Below are 17296 nucleotides of genomic sequence, written 5' to 3'. Positions count from 1 at the left end.
TTTTTCTCTCTTGAGGATCTTCCCGACCTGGGGATCGAACCTAGGTCTCCTGCATTGCAGGCAGAAGCTTTAACCTCTGAGCCACCGGGGAAGCAATTCCAGTGAAAGAAAGTGTTAGTCTCTCAGTCGTGTCTCACTCTGTGATTCCATGGACCATAGTCTGCCAGGCTCCCTCTGCCCATGAAATTCTCCAGGCAAGAATACTGGAGTGGGTTGCCATTTCCCTCTCTCCTGAGGATCTTCCCGACCGGGGGGTCGAACCTAGTTCTCCAGCACTGCAGGCATATTCTTTACTATCTGAGCCACCAGGCATTGCAATTGTTCCCTTACAATGCAGAAGCAGGGACGCCTCTGAGAAACTCTTTAAGATATTTGGGGGGGGGGAGGGTGAGGGCGGGGTGGGGGGCTCTCAAGGGGCCGGAATAATTCAGTTAGAAAAGTGTTAGACTGAAAATCTTAAAGGTCCCAGGTTCGACCTCGGTTTCCAGCAAAGCAGGTGTTTTCGTCTATATTCCAAGGAAAGGCACACTTGCAACTTCGCATTCTGAGCTCTCTCAAAGATCAAGTGTTTTAGCTTACATGTAGAAGGAGTCCTAATTCCAGTGAAAAAGTGTTAGTCGCTAAGTTGTGTCTGACGCTGTGATTTCATGGACCATAGTCCGCCAGGCTCCCTCTGCCCATGGAATTCTCCAGGCAAGAATACTGGAGTGGGTTACGATTTCCCTCTCTCCTGAGGATTTTCCCTACCCGGGGATCGAACCTTAGTCTCCCGCATTGAAGGCATATTCTTTACTATCTGAGACATCAGGCATTGCAATTGTTCCCTTACAATGAAGAAGCAGGGACGCCTATGAGAAATTCTTTAAGATACATTGAGGGTGGGGCTCATCAGGGAGCCGGAATAGCTCAGTTGGGAGAGCGTTAGACTGAAGTTCTAAAGGTCCCTGGTTCGATCCCGGGTTCCGGCACCCCTACTGTTTTCATCTACATCCAAGGAAAGGCGCAATTCTTGCAACCTCGCAATCTGAGCTCTCGCAAAGAGTAAGTGTTTTAGCTTACATCCAAGAGGAGATCTATATCCAGTGAAAGAAAATGTTAGTTGCACAGTCGTGTCCAACTCTGTGACTCCATGGACCACAGACCACCAGGCTCGGTCTGTCCGTGGAATTCTCCAGGCAAGAATACTGGAGTAGGTTGCGATTTCCCTCTCTCCTGAGGATCTTCCCTACCCGGGGATCGAACCTATGTCTTCCGCACTGCGGGCATATTCTTTACTATCTGAGCCACCAGCATTGCAATTGTTCCCTTACAACGAAGAAGCAGGGACGCCTCTGAGAAACTCTTAAGATACGTTGAGGGAGCTTCCACCAGGCGTTCGGAATAGCTCAGTTAGCAGAGCGTTAGACTGAAAATCTAAAGGTTCCCGGTTCAATTCTGGGTTCCGGTGAAGCCGCTGTTTTTGTCCACATCCCCAGGAAAGGCGCACTTCTTGCAATATCTCCATCTGAGCTCTCTCAAAGAGCAAGTGTTTCAGCATACATCCAGTAGAAGTTCTATATCCAGTGAAAGAAAATGTTAGTTGCACAGTCGTGTCCGACTCTGTGACTCCATGGACCACAGTCCACCAGGCTCGGTCCTTCCGTGGAATTCTCCAGGCAAGAATACTGGAGTGGGTTGCCATTCCCCCCTGACCCCGAGGATCTTCCCAACCCGGGGATCGAACCTAAGTCTACCGCATTGTGGGCATACTGTTTACTATCTGAGCCACCAGGCATTGCACTTGTTCCCTTACAATGAAGAAGCAGGGACGCCTCTGAGAAACTCTTTGTGTGTGTGTGTGTGTGTGTGTGTGTGTGTGTGTGTGTATGTATAATAAAGTTTTATTAAAGTGTAAAGGAGACAGAGAAAGCTTCTGACATAGACATCAGAAGTGGGTGAGAAAGAGTACCTGCTTGCTAGTGTTAGCAATGGAGTTATATACTCTCCAATGAATCCAAAGAATGTCTGGAGGTTGTAAAGTCCTCACCAGACCTATTCCCATAATTTACATTTTAAGATAACAGAATTAGCCAGAAGGTTTAATCCAGAGACTGTCCTCAGGCAGGATACATAATCCTAAGGAATGTAGAGGAAAGAAAAGTTTGTCCTTTCTTCCTCCTTAAGAATTCCAGACCCCCCTCTCCTTGGGTACCCCTAGACTTACCAACCTGCCTAGGAAATGACTCTGTCATTCCCCCCTTTTCTTTTAGTAGAATTATGTTGCCAAGGGAAAGGGGTGTCATTTTGATTCCATAACTACTTTCTGCTGTTTAGGGGTGTGTTCCCTAAATTGTTGACGCAACATATTCTTCTAACCCTCACATTGAGGGTCTCTGATCCAGGGGCCCCAAGTAATAGTTGGAGGAGGCTGTGGCACTCATAGGATCTTGGACGCCATTTGTAACTTAAAAGCCTTCATGTGACTACAACCAAATCCAGTTACACAGTTCCAGATGCGAGGCAAAATAGTCATTGAAAGTGAAAGTCAAGTCGCTCAGTCGTGTCTGACTCTTTGCGACCCCACCAGTCTCCTCCGTCCATGGGATTTTCCAGGCAGGAGTGCTGGAGTGGATTGCCATTTCCTTCTCCAGGGCATCTACCCAACCCAGGAATCGAACCCAGGTCTCCCGCATTGTGGGCAGACGCTTTATGTCTGAGCCATATGTCCATAGTTAAATCAGTCCATTTTAGGATTGTTAGATGTCATCAGGTTAAGAAGATGCATCACATATGATTGTTGTCAAGGTATTCACAGACTTGGAGAAAGTCTTTTCCTTGAAGTGGCGATGTCCACCATGGGAAGCCTTCCACTGATGAAGAGGGGAGTGCTCCGCAGACCCAGCAGTTAGACTGATTGTGGAATGCAGCGTAGGAGTGAGCCCAGGACAGGAAGGCATTGTATTGAGGATCAAATGGCAGACTCAGGATTTTTGGAGTCAGCAGAAGTAGGCTCACATAGATTATCAGGTCCATCTTTTGGCTCGTCCAGTGGGCCAGGGGCTTCAGTAAGCACGGAGTAAGTTGCCCCAGTGTCTGAAAGGAAATCGTCGGATTAGCCTCCCACAGTTATTAATACCTGGGGTTCCTCAGGTGTAATTAGGACGGGAGCTTGTGTGGGGACCCCCAGGCACCTTCAGTCCTGATTATCTTGAGAGTCTGACCCCTGAAACCTAGGCCTCTGGGGCCAGTCTCTCTTCCAGTGTGGTCCTTTGAAGACTGGACATGGAGCCAGGGGCGGCTTAGATGCCTGAGGGCAATCCCCTTTGAGGTGCCCCTACCTTCCACAGTAATAGCAAGCCCATCCCTTTTCACCTGGGTCCTTCTGGGCATTTGTCTCAGGCTGTTTAAGAATGGTTTTCATAGCCATTGCTATGAAAGGCTTCCACCTGTTCCTTTGTCTTTTTCTGCCTTTCTTTCTTTTCCTCATATTCCCTACCATAACAGACTGTCTGAGCCAGTTCTAACAGATTATCTAAAGACTGATTTGGTCCATACGCCCATTTTAATAGCTTACGGCAGATATCTGGAGCCGACTGAGTGAGAAATCTTTTAAGATCACTTTTCCCTCTTCACATTCTGGATCAATCTCAGTGAATCTGTGAAGGGCTTCTCTCAGTCTATCTAGGAATTTACCAGGAGCTTCCTTCTCCTGTTCTATGTTTGCCAATTTGCCATAGTTTAAAGGACAAAATTTATTTTGTCTTTTATTTTTTGGGCTCCAAAATCACTGCAGATGGTGACTGCAGCCATGAAATTAAATGACGCTTACTCCTTGAAAGGAAAGTTATGACCAACCTAGATAGCATATTCAAAAGCAGAGACATTACTTTGCCAACAAAGGTCCATCTAGTCAAGGCTACGGTTTTTCCAGTGGTCATGTATGGATGTGAAAGTTGGACTGTGAAGAAAGCCTAGCGCCAAAGAATTGATGCTTTTGAACTGTGGTGTTGGAGAAGACTCTTGAGAGTCCCTTGGACTGCAAGGAGATCCAACCAGTCCATTCTAAAGGAGATCAGTCCTGGGTGTCCTTTGGAAGGAATGATGCTAAAGCTGAAACTCCAGTACTTTGGCCACCTCATGCGAAGAGTTGACTCATTGGAAAAGACTCTGATGCTGGGAGGGATTGGGGGCTGGAGGAGAAGGGGATGAGAGAGGATGAGATGGCTGGATGGCATCACCGACTCGATGGACGTGAGTTTGAGTGAACTCCAGGAGTTGGTGATGGACAGGGAGGCCTGGAGTGCTCTTTGCAAAGGCCTGATTCTTTGCAATTCACGCAAAGAGTCGTAAAGAGTTGACACGACTGATCGACTGAACTGAACTGAAAGGACAAAATGACACCAATCCCATCTTCCTTTAGCTGTGTTGTAGCCCCAGTCTGGTTCTGTAGTTGGGACAGTCTGATTCCCAGTGGGGAGGGCGGTTATCTCATCCTCCCTCTTCCCTACTGATTCATTACCAAACCATTCATCTTCATAAGCAACTGCTTTTCCCAAGGTAGACATCACATCCTTCCAAGTAAGGTCATAAAGCAGAGTAAACACCTTTAAAAGCTCTAATATATTTTTTAGGTCCTCTAAATAGTCTCCCAGATCCTCCTTGAGTCTTTGTATTTCTTGATAAGAAAAAGGCTTATTAACTCTCATAGACTGATTATTTCTCCTGGTGGGTGATTTATGAAGAGGCAACAGCTTGTGTGGCTGTTCCTCAGTCTTTCTGGCTGCTCTGCACATACGATCCCAGGGATAGATTGGAGAAACCTGCTTTTCTTTATCTCTTTGTCTCCTGTCCTCCATCTCATCTAGCAAAGTAGGAGGACAGGAGGGAGCTAAAGGAGTCGAACCCAAATCTGTACCCTTAGGACATAAGTCTGGCATATTTCACAGGGAGAAAAAGGGCAACACATATGCTACTTCTACCCACTTCCCTTGTTTTGTACAGAACCGGTCTAATTGTAAAACAGTATTATACTTAAGAGACTCTCCAACCAGCCACCATTCGCCATCCTCCAATGGATACCGTGGCCATGCAGTATCACATAGGAAGACCAGGTGTATCTTCTTTAAACCCTGGGGATCAAAAAATCCAGTTTTTCAGGATACAGTCCAAAGGAGTGAGGCTGGAATTGTTAGCTCCCATCTGTAAGAGAGAAAAAAAAGTGACCAGTGCCATCTTTCTACTGGAGGCGTCCCTCCATGCTCTAGATAGGGGTGTAGACAGATTTTACACCAAAGCCTTTCTTTCCTGGTCAGACTTAATCTGTCCCTTACTGACGCAGGCGTCGTACTCATCCCTCCTGGGTCTACCACCAAGCCGGGGTGGAGATGCACCAGGGGTAGACCTGATGACATCCCTAACTGACGTCCAGCTCTTCACCATTACCTCTGATGCCACCTGGGGTGCAATCAGAGTAACCTTCTGGAATGCCTCCCAGGCTAAGACCGCTTGGGGCACCGTTCGTCACCTGAGTGCCTGTGCACGACCCTGAGTATATCCCTGACTACAATAAGACCGATACTAACGTAAAACTGAGATGTTCCTTCCAAGCGTCACCACACCAGTGTAAGAGCCTACTTTAGTCCACTAAGAGCCAGGGCTACCAAAGGGAAAAACCCCATTGCAGTTCCAATCCGAGTAACCTTTAACCTCAGAGATGCTCTTGTAGCTAGAGCTCCATCTAGCTTCCGAACTTTTGATTCCTAGCGAGGCTAGGCGCTTCCTGACTACCAATTCCTCAACTCCAAGTTTGAGACCTAAGTCATAGTACACGGTAACAACATAGATCACAAGTCCCTTGAAAGTCCATGATCCGACAGATTAGGTTAGTACTTCTAATTTCCCAAGGAGTTATGAAATGGTCAAAGAGACTGAAAAGTTTCACCAAGAAAGGAGAGTTCGGCCCACATGCTTTGCCCATTTCTGGTCGGTCCCCAAAGGAGATGTTGGGTGCCTCTTGGCATTGGCAGGTCGGTATAAACTCCCGACATGTTTCTGCCATAAGCCGTATGAAGTCACTGTGGAACCACAGAGCAGGGCTCCTCACTTGCTTCATGCAGGACGTTTCATTCATTCACGCAAGCACACAATAGAGTTAGTAAAGTACAGCAGAAAACTTGTTCACTAGGAGAACAAAGAACTAGAGCTCCAAGCATCCTTACCTTGTCCTGAAGAATCCCAGACAAGCCCCCAAGATGACCGGTTGTTGCTGAATCATGCAAAGACGTCAGGATTCTTGGCCCCTGGAGGAGAAGAATTGAATCCAGGGCCAGAGACGAGGCTTGATTGCTCAGAACTTTTGTGTAATAAGTTTTATTAAAGTATAGAGGAGCTAGAGAAAGCTTCTGACATAGACATCATACGAGGGTAGAAAGAGTACCCCTCCGAGAAACTCTTTAAGATACATTGAGGGCTGCGTTCACTGGAGAGCTGAATAGCTCAGTTGGGAGAGTGTTAGATTGAAGATCTAAAGGTCCCTGGTTCGATCCCAGGTTCCGGAAGCCCTATTGTTTCCATCTACATCCAAGGAAAGGCGCAAATCTTACAACCTTGCATTCTGAGCTCTCATAAAGAGCAAGTGTTCTAGCTTACATCCAGGCGGAGTCCTATATCCAGTGAAAGAAAATGTTAGTGGCACAGTCGTGTCCGACTCTGTGACTCCATGGACCACAGTCCACCAGGCTCGGTCTATCCGTGGAATTCTCCAGGCAAGAATCCTGCAGTGGTTTTCCATTCCCCGCTCTCCTGAGGATCTTCCCGACCTGGGAATCAAATCCAGGTCTCCAGTGTTGTGGGCATATTCTTTACTATCTGAGTCACCAAGCATTGCATTTGTTCCCTTACAATTAAAAACCAGCAACTACTCTGAGAAACTGTTTAAGACTTTGCGGGGTGGAGGGGATGCGTTCACCAAGGAGCCGGAATAGCTCAGTTGGGAGAGGGTTACACTGAAGATCTAAAGCTCCCTGGTTCGATCCAGGGTTCTGGCAGAGCCACTGTTTTCATCTACATCCAAGGAAAGGCACACTTCTTCCAACTTCCCACTCTGAGCTCTCTCAAAGAGCAAGTGTTTTAGCTTACATCCATGAGGAGTCCTAATTCCAGTGAAAGAAAGTGTTAGTTGCTCAGTCGTGTCTGACTCTGTGATTTCATGGACCATAGTCCGCCAGGCTCCCTCTGCCCATGGAATTCTCCAGGCAAGAATACTGGAGTGGGTTGCCATTTCCCTGTCTCCAGAGGAGTTTCCCGACCCGGGGATCGAACCTAGGTCTCCCTCATTGAAGGCATATTCTTTACTATCTGAGACATCAGGCATTGCAATTGTTCCCTTAAGATGAAGAAGCAGGGACGCCTCTGAGAAACTCCTTAAGGTACATTGAGGGTAGGCCTTACTAGGGTTCCAGAATAGCTCAGTTGGCAGAGCGTTTAGACTGAAAAATCTAAAGGTCCCTGGTTCGATCCCGGGTTCCGGCACCCCTGTTGTTTTCATCTACATCCAAGGAAAGGCGCAATTCTTGCAACCTCGCAATCTGAGCTCTGGCAAAGAGCAAGTGTTTTAGCTTCATCAGGGGGAGTCCTATATCCAGTGAAAGAAAATGTTAGTGGCACAGTCGTGTCCGACTCTGTGACTCCATGGACCACAGTCCACCAGGCTCGGTCTATCCGTGGAATTCTCCAGGCAAGAATCCTGCAGTGGTTTTCCATTCCCCGCTCTCCTGAGGATCTTCCCGACCTGGGAATCAAACCTAGGTCTCCCGCATTGTAGGCATATTCTTTACTATCTGAGTCACCAGGCATCGCAATTGTTCGTTTACAATTAAACACCAGCGACTACTCTGAGAAACTGTTTAAGATACGTTGGGGGGTGGAGGAGACGCGTTCATCAAGGAGCCGGAATAGCTCAGTTGGGAGAGAGTTAGATTGAAGATCTAAAGCTCCCTGGTTCGATCCAGGGTTCTGGCAGAGCCATTGTTTTCATCTACATCCAAGGAAAGGCGCACTTCTTCCAACTTCCCGCTCTGAGCTCTCTCAAAGAGCAAGTGTTTTAGCTTACATCCATGAGGAGTCCTAATTCCAGTGAAAGAAAGTGTTAGTCGCTCAGTCGTGTCTGACTCTGATTCCATGGACCATAGTCCGCCAGGCTCCCTCTGCCCATGGAATTCTCCAGGCAAGAATACTGGAGTGGGTTGCCATTTCCCTCTCTCCAGAGGAGTTTCCCGACCCGGGGATCGAACCTAGGTCTCCCACATTGAAGGCATATTCTTTACTATCTGAGACATCAGGCATTGCAATTGTTCCCTTAAGATGAAGAAGCAGGGACGCCTCTGAGAAACTCCTTAAGGTACATTGAGGGTGGGGTTCACTGGGGTCAGGAATAGCTCAGTTGGCAGAGCATTTAGACTGACGGTCTAAAGGTCCCTGGTTCGATCCCGGGTTCCGGCACCCCTATTGTTTTCATCTACATCCAAGGAAAGGTGCAATTCTTGCAACCTCTCAATCTGAGCTCTGGCAAAGAGCAAGTGTTTTAGCTTCATCCAGGAGGAGTCCTATATCCAGTGAAAGAAAATGTTAGTCGCACTGTCGTGTCCGACTCTATGACTCCATGGACCATAGTCGTCCAGGCTCCCTCTGTCCATGGAATTCTCCAGGCAAGAATACCGTAGTGGGTATTCTTGCAACCTCGTAATCTGAGCTCTTGCAAAGAGTAAGTTTTTTAGTTTACAGGAGGATTTGTAGGAGGAGTCCTACAACCAGAGAAAGAAAATGTTAGTCGCACAGTCTTGTCTGACTCTGTAACTCCATGGACCACAGTCCACCAGGCTCGGTCCATCCATGGAATTCTCCAGGCAGGAATACCAAAGTGGGTTGCCATTCCCTTCACCATGGGATCTTCACAACCCAGGAATCGAACCCAGGCCTCCCACATTGCGAGCATGTTCTTCACTATCTGAGCCACCTGGCATTGTAATTGTTCCCTTACAATGAAGAAACAGGGACGCCTCTGAGAAACTCTTTAAGATACCCCCCCGGGGGGGGGGGGGGCGGGAGGGGGCGGGGGGGGCTTGCCAAGGCACTGGAATAATTCAGTTAGAAGAGTGTTAGACTGAAAATCTTAAAGGTCCCTGGTTCGATCTCGGTTTCCAGGAAAGCAGGTGTTTTCCTCTACATCCCAAGGAAAGGCACACTTCTTGCAACCTCGTGATCTGAGCTCTCTCAAAGACCAAGTGTTTTAGCTTACATCCAGGAGTCCTATCTCCAGTGAAAGAAAGTGTTAGTCGCTTAGTCGTGTCCGACTCTGTGATTCCATGGACCATAGTCCGCCAGGCTCCCTCTGCCCATGGAATTCTCCAGGCAAGAATACTGGAGTGGGTTGCCATTTCCCTCTCTCCAGAGGAGTTTCCCGACCCGGAGATCGAACCTAGGTCTCCCGCATTGAAGGCATATTCTTTACTATCTGATACATCAGGCATTGCAATTGTTCCCTTACAATGAAGAAGCAGGGACGCCTCTGAGAAACTCTTTAAGATACATTGAGGGCAGGGCTCACTAGGGATCCGGAATAGCTTAGTTGACAGAGCATTTAGACTGAAGATCTAAAGGTCCCTGGTTTGAACCCAGATTCCAGCAGAATCAGTGTTTTCATCTATATCCAAGGAAAGGCACAATTTTTGCAACCTTGAGATCTGAGCTCTTTCAAAGAGCAGATGTTTTAGCTTACATGCAGGAGAAGTCCTACATCCAGTGAAAGAAAGTGTTAGTTGTGCAGTCGTGTCCGACTCTGTGACTCCATTGACCATAGTCCTCCAGGCTCCCTCTGTCCATGGTATTTTACAGGCAAGAATACCAGAGTGGGTTGCCATTCCCTTCTCTCCTGAGGATCTTCCTGACCCAGGGATCAAACCCAAATCTCCCACATTGCGGGCATATTCTTCATTATCTGAGTCACCAGGGATTGGAATTGTCCTCCAAGAAACCCTTTCCTAAGCTACGTTGAGAGGGCATAGCTCAGTTGGGAGAGCATTAGACTGAAGATCTGAATAGTCCTGGGTTCTGGCAGAGTGAGTGTTTTTGCCTACATACAAGGAACAATTTCTAGCAATCTCACAATCTGAGGTCTCTCACAGAGCAAGTATTTTAGCCTACATCCAAGTGGAGGCATCTATACCCACTTGTTGCTCAGTCGTGTCTGACTCTTTGCCCCCCACCCCCATGGACTGCAGCATGCCAGGCTTCACTATCTCCTGAGTTTGCCCAAACTCATGTCCTTTGAGTCAGTGATGCCATCCAACCATCTCGTCCTCTGTTGTCCTCTTCTCCTCCTGCCTTCAGTCTTTCCCAGCATCAGGGTGTTTTCCAACCAGTTGTTTCTTTGCATCAAGTGGCCAAAGTATTGGAGCTTCAGCTTCAGCATCAGTCCTTCCAATGAATATTCAGGGTTGATTTCCTTTAGAATTGACTGGTTTGATCTCCTTACAATCCAAGGGACTCTCAAGAGTCTTCTCCAGCACCACAATTTGAAAGTATCAATTCTTCAGCGCTCAGCCTTCTTCATGGTCCAACTCTCATATCCATACATGACTACTGGAAAAACCATAGATTTGACTAGATGGACCTTTGTTGGCAAAGTAATGTCTCTGCATTTTAATATGCTGTCTAGGTTTGTCGTTGCTTTTCTTCCAAGGAGCAAGCGACTTTTAATTTCATGGCTGCAGTCACCATCCACAGTGATTTTGGAGCCCAAGAAAATAAAGTCCATCACTGTTTCCATTGTCTCCCCATATTTGCCATGAAGTGATGGGACCCAATGCCATGAACTTAGTTTTTTGAATGTTGAGTTTTAAGCCAGCTTTTTCACTCTCCTTTTTCACCTTCTTCAAGAGGCTTTTAATTCCTCTTTGATTTCTGCCATAAGGGTGGTGTCATCTGCCTATCTGAGGTTATTGACATTTCTCCTGGCAATCTTGATTACAGCTTGCACTTCATCCAGCCTGGCATTTCGCACGATGTACTCTACACATAAGTTAAATAAGCAAGGTGACAATATACAGCCTTGATGTACTCCTTTCCTAATTTGGAACCAGTGCATTGTTCCATGTACATTTCTTACTATTGCTTCTTGACCTGCATACAGATTTCTCAGGAGGCAGGTAAGATGGTCTGGTATTCCTATCTCTTTAAGAATTTTCCAGTTTGTTGTGATCCACACAGTCAAAGGCTTTGGCATAGTCAATAAAGCAGAAGTAGATGTTTTTCTGGAATTCTCTTGCTTTTTCTATATCCAGGAGAAGAGCAATTCTAGCAACCTCACTATCTTATAATTGAACTCTGATGAGCTTGGCACTTAAGCAAAGGGAAATAGCCGCAATAAGAGTCCTTCCTTCTCACTTATATGCATAGCAATTGCAAAGCCCTGTGGATCAGGGCTTCCCGGGTGGCTACAATACATAGGGTCGCATAAGAGTTGGACACAACTGGAGCAACTTAGCACGAAGGGTTTGTTGTTTTCCCTTTATTCCTTGTTCTTTTTTCAGCAAGAAAATCTAAACAGAACCTTTCAAGACTTAGCTCCCAATACCCTTGGTTCTCAGACATCCACAGGGCTCACCCTCAGATTCCTCTTACCTGTGATTGGCATTGAGATTCATTCATCCATTGATTCATTCAAGAATCCATTGATGTCATTTCAAGAATCCATTTCTGAGTTTCTGCTATGATAGGCCAAACATTATGTAAGAACTTGACACACTGGGCAGATCCTTATTTTCGCTGTGCCCACTCTAAAAACTTTGTTTTATGACCCCTAACTGGGAATAAGCCCTAGAAAAGGTTATCATTTTTCAATTACATGCACACAGTCAGGGGATAACTGTAATAAAAGACACTGTCAGGAGGCACAGAGCAGGACACTCTCTCCTGTTCTATAGCTTATCAATGTTTGTGCCTGGCTGGGGAGCTCCAAAAATTTCCACAAAGAACAGAGAATCGCATCTGTCCTGGCAGAATAGAACGTGGTCCAGCAGATAGGCTTGAGACACTTAAATCTCTTATCCACCTAACACATAACCCAGGCCCTCCACCCTCACAAGGCATCAAAGGAAAGCAGCCGCCCCAACACTCGGCTTGGCAACCTAGGTGTGCTCTACCCTGAGCTACAGGGGTATGCCAAGAGAGAAACAGCAGGATACAACTGCTGCAGTTAATCAGGGTACAGTTCCAGAGAGAGAAATAAGGCTGCTGCACAGGGGAAAGTTGTATCCTACAGAACTGGGAGCCTGAAGACAAAGGATCTTTGTCTAATTTACTCTGCTGTTTCTGTCCCATGGCTGCAGTGGCTCCTTATTATGGGGAAATAAGGTAAATAGATTAACTCCACTTGTGTGTTGGATGAAGGGTCATTTCGGAATACACATATCATTATAGTAAAAGCACTACCTGTGTCTCTTTAAGGACCCATCAACTCAGGCTTCTATTTATCTTCCATTATACATTTTGGATTCAATGCTGAGGATGATTTTTAAAACATCCATCTTACTAAAGTATATTGTTCCACTGTTTGGTTGTGGCTATTATATAAAAACAAGTTAAAAAAAAATCACTAAGCCTCATCTCACAGGTGAGTGTGTGTCCTTCCTTGCTGGTGTGTTAGCATCAGGGATAGCAGATTTTTTTTTTCAAAGCAGCTTTATTGAGATGTAATTTACATACCATTAAATTTGCCCATTTAAAGTGTGCAATTCAATGGTTTTTAGTGTATTTACAGATTTGTGGAGCACACAATCTAACTTTAGAACATTTTCATCATCCCCCAAAGAAACCAGTAGATATTAAGTGCTCACTCCCCATTTCCCCTTCCCCCAAGTCACTGGCAACCACCGATTTACTTTCTTCTTATAGATTTGCCTTTTCTTACATTTCATTTAAATGGAATCATACAACATATGGTCTCTTGTCTTTCACTTAGCATATGTTTTTGAGATTCATCTGTGTTGAAGCATGTACAGATAACAGATTTACCCATGAATATGTCTGTTGCTTAAAATAGTAACACTTTCATACCAGAAGCAATTTCCTTCTTTCTTCTTCACCAGAGGGACATTACTGCAGCCTGCTACGTCTTATTCTTATTTCTCAAGTAGATTGGAAGCTAGTTATAGACAGCTTCTATCATTCATAATTTTATGCCTTTCTCTTCAGCTTCACCTGTTTCCATGGGAAGGAAAACTCCATATTTAGTAAGAGCCAATCAAACAAACTGAAATAGTCTTTCCTAAGTGTGTCTAATGCACACTTTGCTTTCTGGGTTTGCATTTTGAGAAATAGGCATGCTTGAATTTTCTGGCTGTGGTAACAAGTGTTTCCCTACAGAGTGGCCCTTTGAGCAAAAGGGCAGAATGCTCTCGTATTGCCAAAATCTAAGGCTGGTGAGGGGCAGACCCTCTGGTGGAAAACTGTAACCTGGAGGAACCCCAAAGATGATCTGAGTGGGGAGAAAAATAGGCAACCATGTAAGTGAAATCTTGTCCTTTTTCCTTTAAGGGCTGACCTGTTTTTCTCATCCCAACAGTGTTATTTTCTGGTATTATAAGAAGTTGTCACCAAACACGCTTTTTGCTTTTGTTCACCAGCTTGGGATGATTAAATCATTTCAGGGATGACAGCAGCCACGTTGCTGCTCCCTTGGTGACAGCTTTTCCTGTAAAAGGCTTGTTGTTCCTTCTCTCTCTGCTCATTTCCATAAGATCTGGTGCCTCAGGACCCAAGGCTGCCTACAGACAAACACGTTCTGGGGAGAGGAGCCCAGGCAGGGAAACAAAGGCAGCAATCTGAATGAACACAGATGGCAGCTCTGCAAGCAGGCCTCCCTCTTGGGTCTCTTCCTCTCCACAGGTAGAACCCCTCCTCGCTCTGCCCTTTCCTTTTTGCCTTCTGTTCTGTTGCCATGCAGTGCAATTCAGAGCCCTCTGGGGGCGCACCTGAGGACCCACCTAGTTCAAAGGCCCTGAACTCTGTGACCATTATGGGCTTCATCTGAAATCTGGGTTTGCTCAGTTGCAGCCGTGTAGACCCTCTTCCTGTGACAGGACATGGCTTCCAGGCCAATCTGACCTGGTTATTAGGGCCACTCTGTTAGTGACCGACTCACCTCACCTTTGGTCTCCCAGAGCCTTTCTGCCAACCCAGCAGGTCTTGAGGATGGGGTGGAGCTGAGTGCCTTCTGCATCAACAGTCCCATAGGCCTCTCAGAACATCTCTATCCCATCTGCCCAAATCCCTGTCCCCCTAGAGCCTTCTCCTCCCCTAGTAAATGGTGGCTTTATCTTCCCAGGTGCTCCAGCCTTGAACCTCTCCTCTCTTTATTTCACACTCACTTCATTTGTCAGCAAATCCTGTGGGCACTACCTTCCAAAGACAGTGAGAATCCAGCCGCTTCTCATCACTTCCTCTGCTACCACCCTGTGTCCAAGGTGCCATCATCTCTCCCCTAGACAACATGCCAAGCACCCACCCACCTGAGGTTTTTACATGCTATTGGCTCTGTCCACAGGTATCTCACCTCCCTCAGGTCTTTGCTCCAACATCACCTTCTCAGTGAAACCTTCCCTAAGCCCCAAAGTACCACTCCCAGTCCCTTCCCCCTACCTCCCATATCTCTGTGCTTTATTTTTCTCTACAATAGTCACCATTCTTTTATGTACTATATATTTTATTCATTCATTCTCTATCTCCTAACCTTCCCCCCACCCACATTAGACTCCTAAGTTCTAGAAGGGCAGGTGTTTTTTCCTGCTTTGTTTACTTCTATATCCCCAGTGCCTAAAGCTGGACCTGGAATATATTAGATGCTCAATGAAAATTAATGAATGAATGCTTTGGGACCAGTCATTATGAGCCATCTTTTCTATCAATTTCAATAACTGTACCGGTGGACAAGAAAGACATAGGACACAAAGGCCAGAGCAAGTGGTGAGTTCTATGTGAGGGACTGAAAAGGTCCTCTTCATAGGGAAGGGGATAAGCAGGCAGAAAAGTTGGGAGGGGAAGGCATTTGAGGCCAAGAAATCATGCACCAAGGCATACAGGCATGAAACAGCCTGGCACATTTGATGAACTCAAATATTAGAGAGTGCAAAAAATAAATCTGCAGAGATAGGCAGGAGATAGATCATGGAAACTTAAAGGACACATTACTATTATACCCATTTTAGAGATGAAAAGTGGAGGGATGCAGTCATACAACTTATGTCAGATGTGAAACTGGGGCGATGATAATAGGAACCTACCAAAGGATTTGGAGCAGATGACACAATCAGGTTTGCCTTCTATCCCATTGACAGCATAGAGGATGGATGAGGCAAGGTCTCTCTTTAGGGGAGAGAGGGTGGGGGCCTAAAACAGGAAGTGGCAGTGGGGGTGGAGAGGAAAGATGGCCTGTAATAGACACTGGATATGGGGGTTTAGGCGGAGAAGGCAATGGCACCCCACTCCAGTACTCTTGCCTGGAAAATCCCATGGATGGAGGAGCCTGGTAGGCTGCAGTCCATGGGGTTGCTAAGAGTCAGACACGACTGAGCGACTTCACTTTCCCTATGGGGGTTTAGGAAAAAGAGGTGATTAGGAGGAGTCCCAGATTTCTGGATGGGGTGGTAGTGAATAGTGGAGCCATGCAGTAGGATAAGAAATAGAGAAAGCAGAACAATCTGAGGAAGGATGTAATGAGTTCAGTGTTTAAAAAATTTTTTTCCTAAAGTATAATATACATACAGAAGAGTATAAGTAAGTGTATGCTCAATGAATTTTTACCACTAAACACACCTAAGTAGCCAGTGCTCAGATCAAGTAACAGAACTTGACCAGCCTCCCAGACACCCTCCCTGGGCTTCCGCCTTGCCACTCCCTGCCCCAAGTATAACCAGGACCCTAATGTCTAGTGGCATAGATGACTTTTGTACATTTTAAATGGATTCATATAGTATGTCCACTTCATCTGCCTTTCCACTCAGCGTTGTTTGTGAGCAGTGGTCATATTGTGGCGTGGAGTTGTAGGTCATCCATTTTCATTGCAGTAGTGTTCCACTGTATGAATCTACCACGTGTATCCATTCTACTCTTGATGGACATATGAGTGTTTCCAGTTTGGGGTTTTACAAATACTGCTAGTACAAATAATCTAGTATTAATACATGGTTTTGTTTGGCTTATTGGATATCTTCTCATTAATTATCTCTTGCTACCTAAAACTGGACCCAACCAAGTGCTGGCTAGGTCATAAAGCAACCTGAACTCCCATATGTTGCTTGTGGGGTATAAGTTGGTCTAATTTCTTTGAAAAAATCTTTAGTAATTTGTACAAAGGCTGGACATATATGTGCCCAACAGCCCAGGAATTCCATTCAAGTATTTACCCACTAGAAATGCATACATATGTTCTCTGACAAACAAAAACATATATTATATTGCACAGGGAACTCTACTCAATACTCTGCAATGGTCTATATGGAAAAATAATCTTAAAAAAGAGTGGATAGATGTATATGTATAACTGATTCACTTATCTGTACAGCAGAAACTAAGACAACATTGTAAATCAACTATACCCCAATTAAAAAAAAAAAAAAGAAGCCCTTGGCAACTTCCTTTGCCAGCTCAGAGTTTGCCCTCCTAACAAGATAATACTCCCTAGTGTTACATTGCTACCTGAGAGGGTCAATTCTGCCCATAGCAGGTGGACCAATGAGTCTCTAGGAATGAATCATCAATGGATAAGGCCCAGGAGAGACAGCAGTTTGTTGACCATAGCTGAGAGGTAGTGCTGAATTTGCTCAGGCTGAAAGATATGCCCCCTCGACTACCCTTACAGCCTATGCATAACCCAGCAGGGGACTCACCATGTGCGCAGTCCAGTGATCTGTCTTCTCCTGGGTCCTCAGGCCCCTTGTGGGCAGAGAGCAAGGCTTCCATTTCAGAAAGCACAGGCCCTGGAGCAGAGCCAGGCTCACAGTGGACACAAAAAAGTGGTGTGTGGAAGGATACATATTATTAAAGAAAGGCACAATTTGAAAAAAAAAAAAAAAAACTAGCTTTATAATTCTAATGAAAATGATGAGACCACTCCTTTACTCTCACAATCTGAAAGTTTTTGGTGGGCATCAGATTCAATTTTTAGACAGGAAAGTGGTTAAGGAAGGACTTTTATATCTACTACCTATACTTGGGTTTTGTTTGAGATTTTTATAATAGGTATGTGTTGCTTTTATAATCA

General features: G+C 45.7%; 6 non-coding genes across 6 annotated transcripts; all 6 read left to right on the top strand.

The window, feature by feature from the left end:
* Positions 1-895: 895 nt before the first annotated feature.
* Positions 896-968, top strand: TRNAF-GAA (transfer RNA phenylalanine (anticodon GAA)). Its single transcript has one exon. It is a non-coding gene; the product is annotated as a tRNA-Phe (tRNA).
* A 406-nt stretch (positions 969-1374) lies between these two features.
* TRNAF-GAA (transfer RNA phenylalanine (anticodon GAA)) lies at positions 1375-1450 on the top strand. The gene has a single exon. It is a non-coding gene; the product is annotated as a tRNA-Phe (tRNA).
* Positions 1451-6456: 5006 nt separating this feature from the next.
* On the top strand, positions 6457-6536 carry TRNAF-GAA (transfer RNA phenylalanine (anticodon GAA)). Its single transcript has one exon. It is a non-coding gene; the product is annotated as a tRNA-Phe (tRNA).
* Positions 6537-7434: 898 nt separating this feature from the next.
* Positions 7435-7509, top strand: TRNAF-GAA (transfer RNA phenylalanine (anticodon GAA)). The gene has a single exon. It is a non-coding gene; the product is annotated as a tRNA-Phe (tRNA).
* Positions 7510-7925: 416 nt separating this feature from the next.
* On the top strand, positions 7926-7998 carry TRNAF-GAA (transfer RNA phenylalanine (anticodon GAA)). The gene has a single exon. It is a non-coding gene; the product is annotated as a tRNA-Phe (tRNA).
* A 405-nt stretch (positions 7999-8403) lies between these two features.
* TRNAV-GAC (transfer RNA valine (anticodon GAC)) lies at positions 8404-8478 on the top strand. Its single transcript has one exon. It is a non-coding gene; the product is annotated as a tRNA-Val (tRNA).
* The last annotated feature ends 8818 nt before the right edge of the window (positions 8479-17296 follow it).

The sequence above is a fragment of the Bos mutus genome, chromosome X (assembly GCF_027580195.1).
Source record: "Bos mutus isolate GX-2022 chromosome X, NWIPB_WYAK_1.1, whole genome shotgun sequence".
In the NCBI taxonomy this organism is placed as follows: Eukaryota; Metazoa; Chordata; class Mammalia; order Artiodactyla; family Bovidae; genus Bos; species Bos mutus.
The sequence above is the reverse complement of the archived record's forward strand: the minus strand, read 5'-3'. Positions and strand labels throughout refer to the sequence as shown.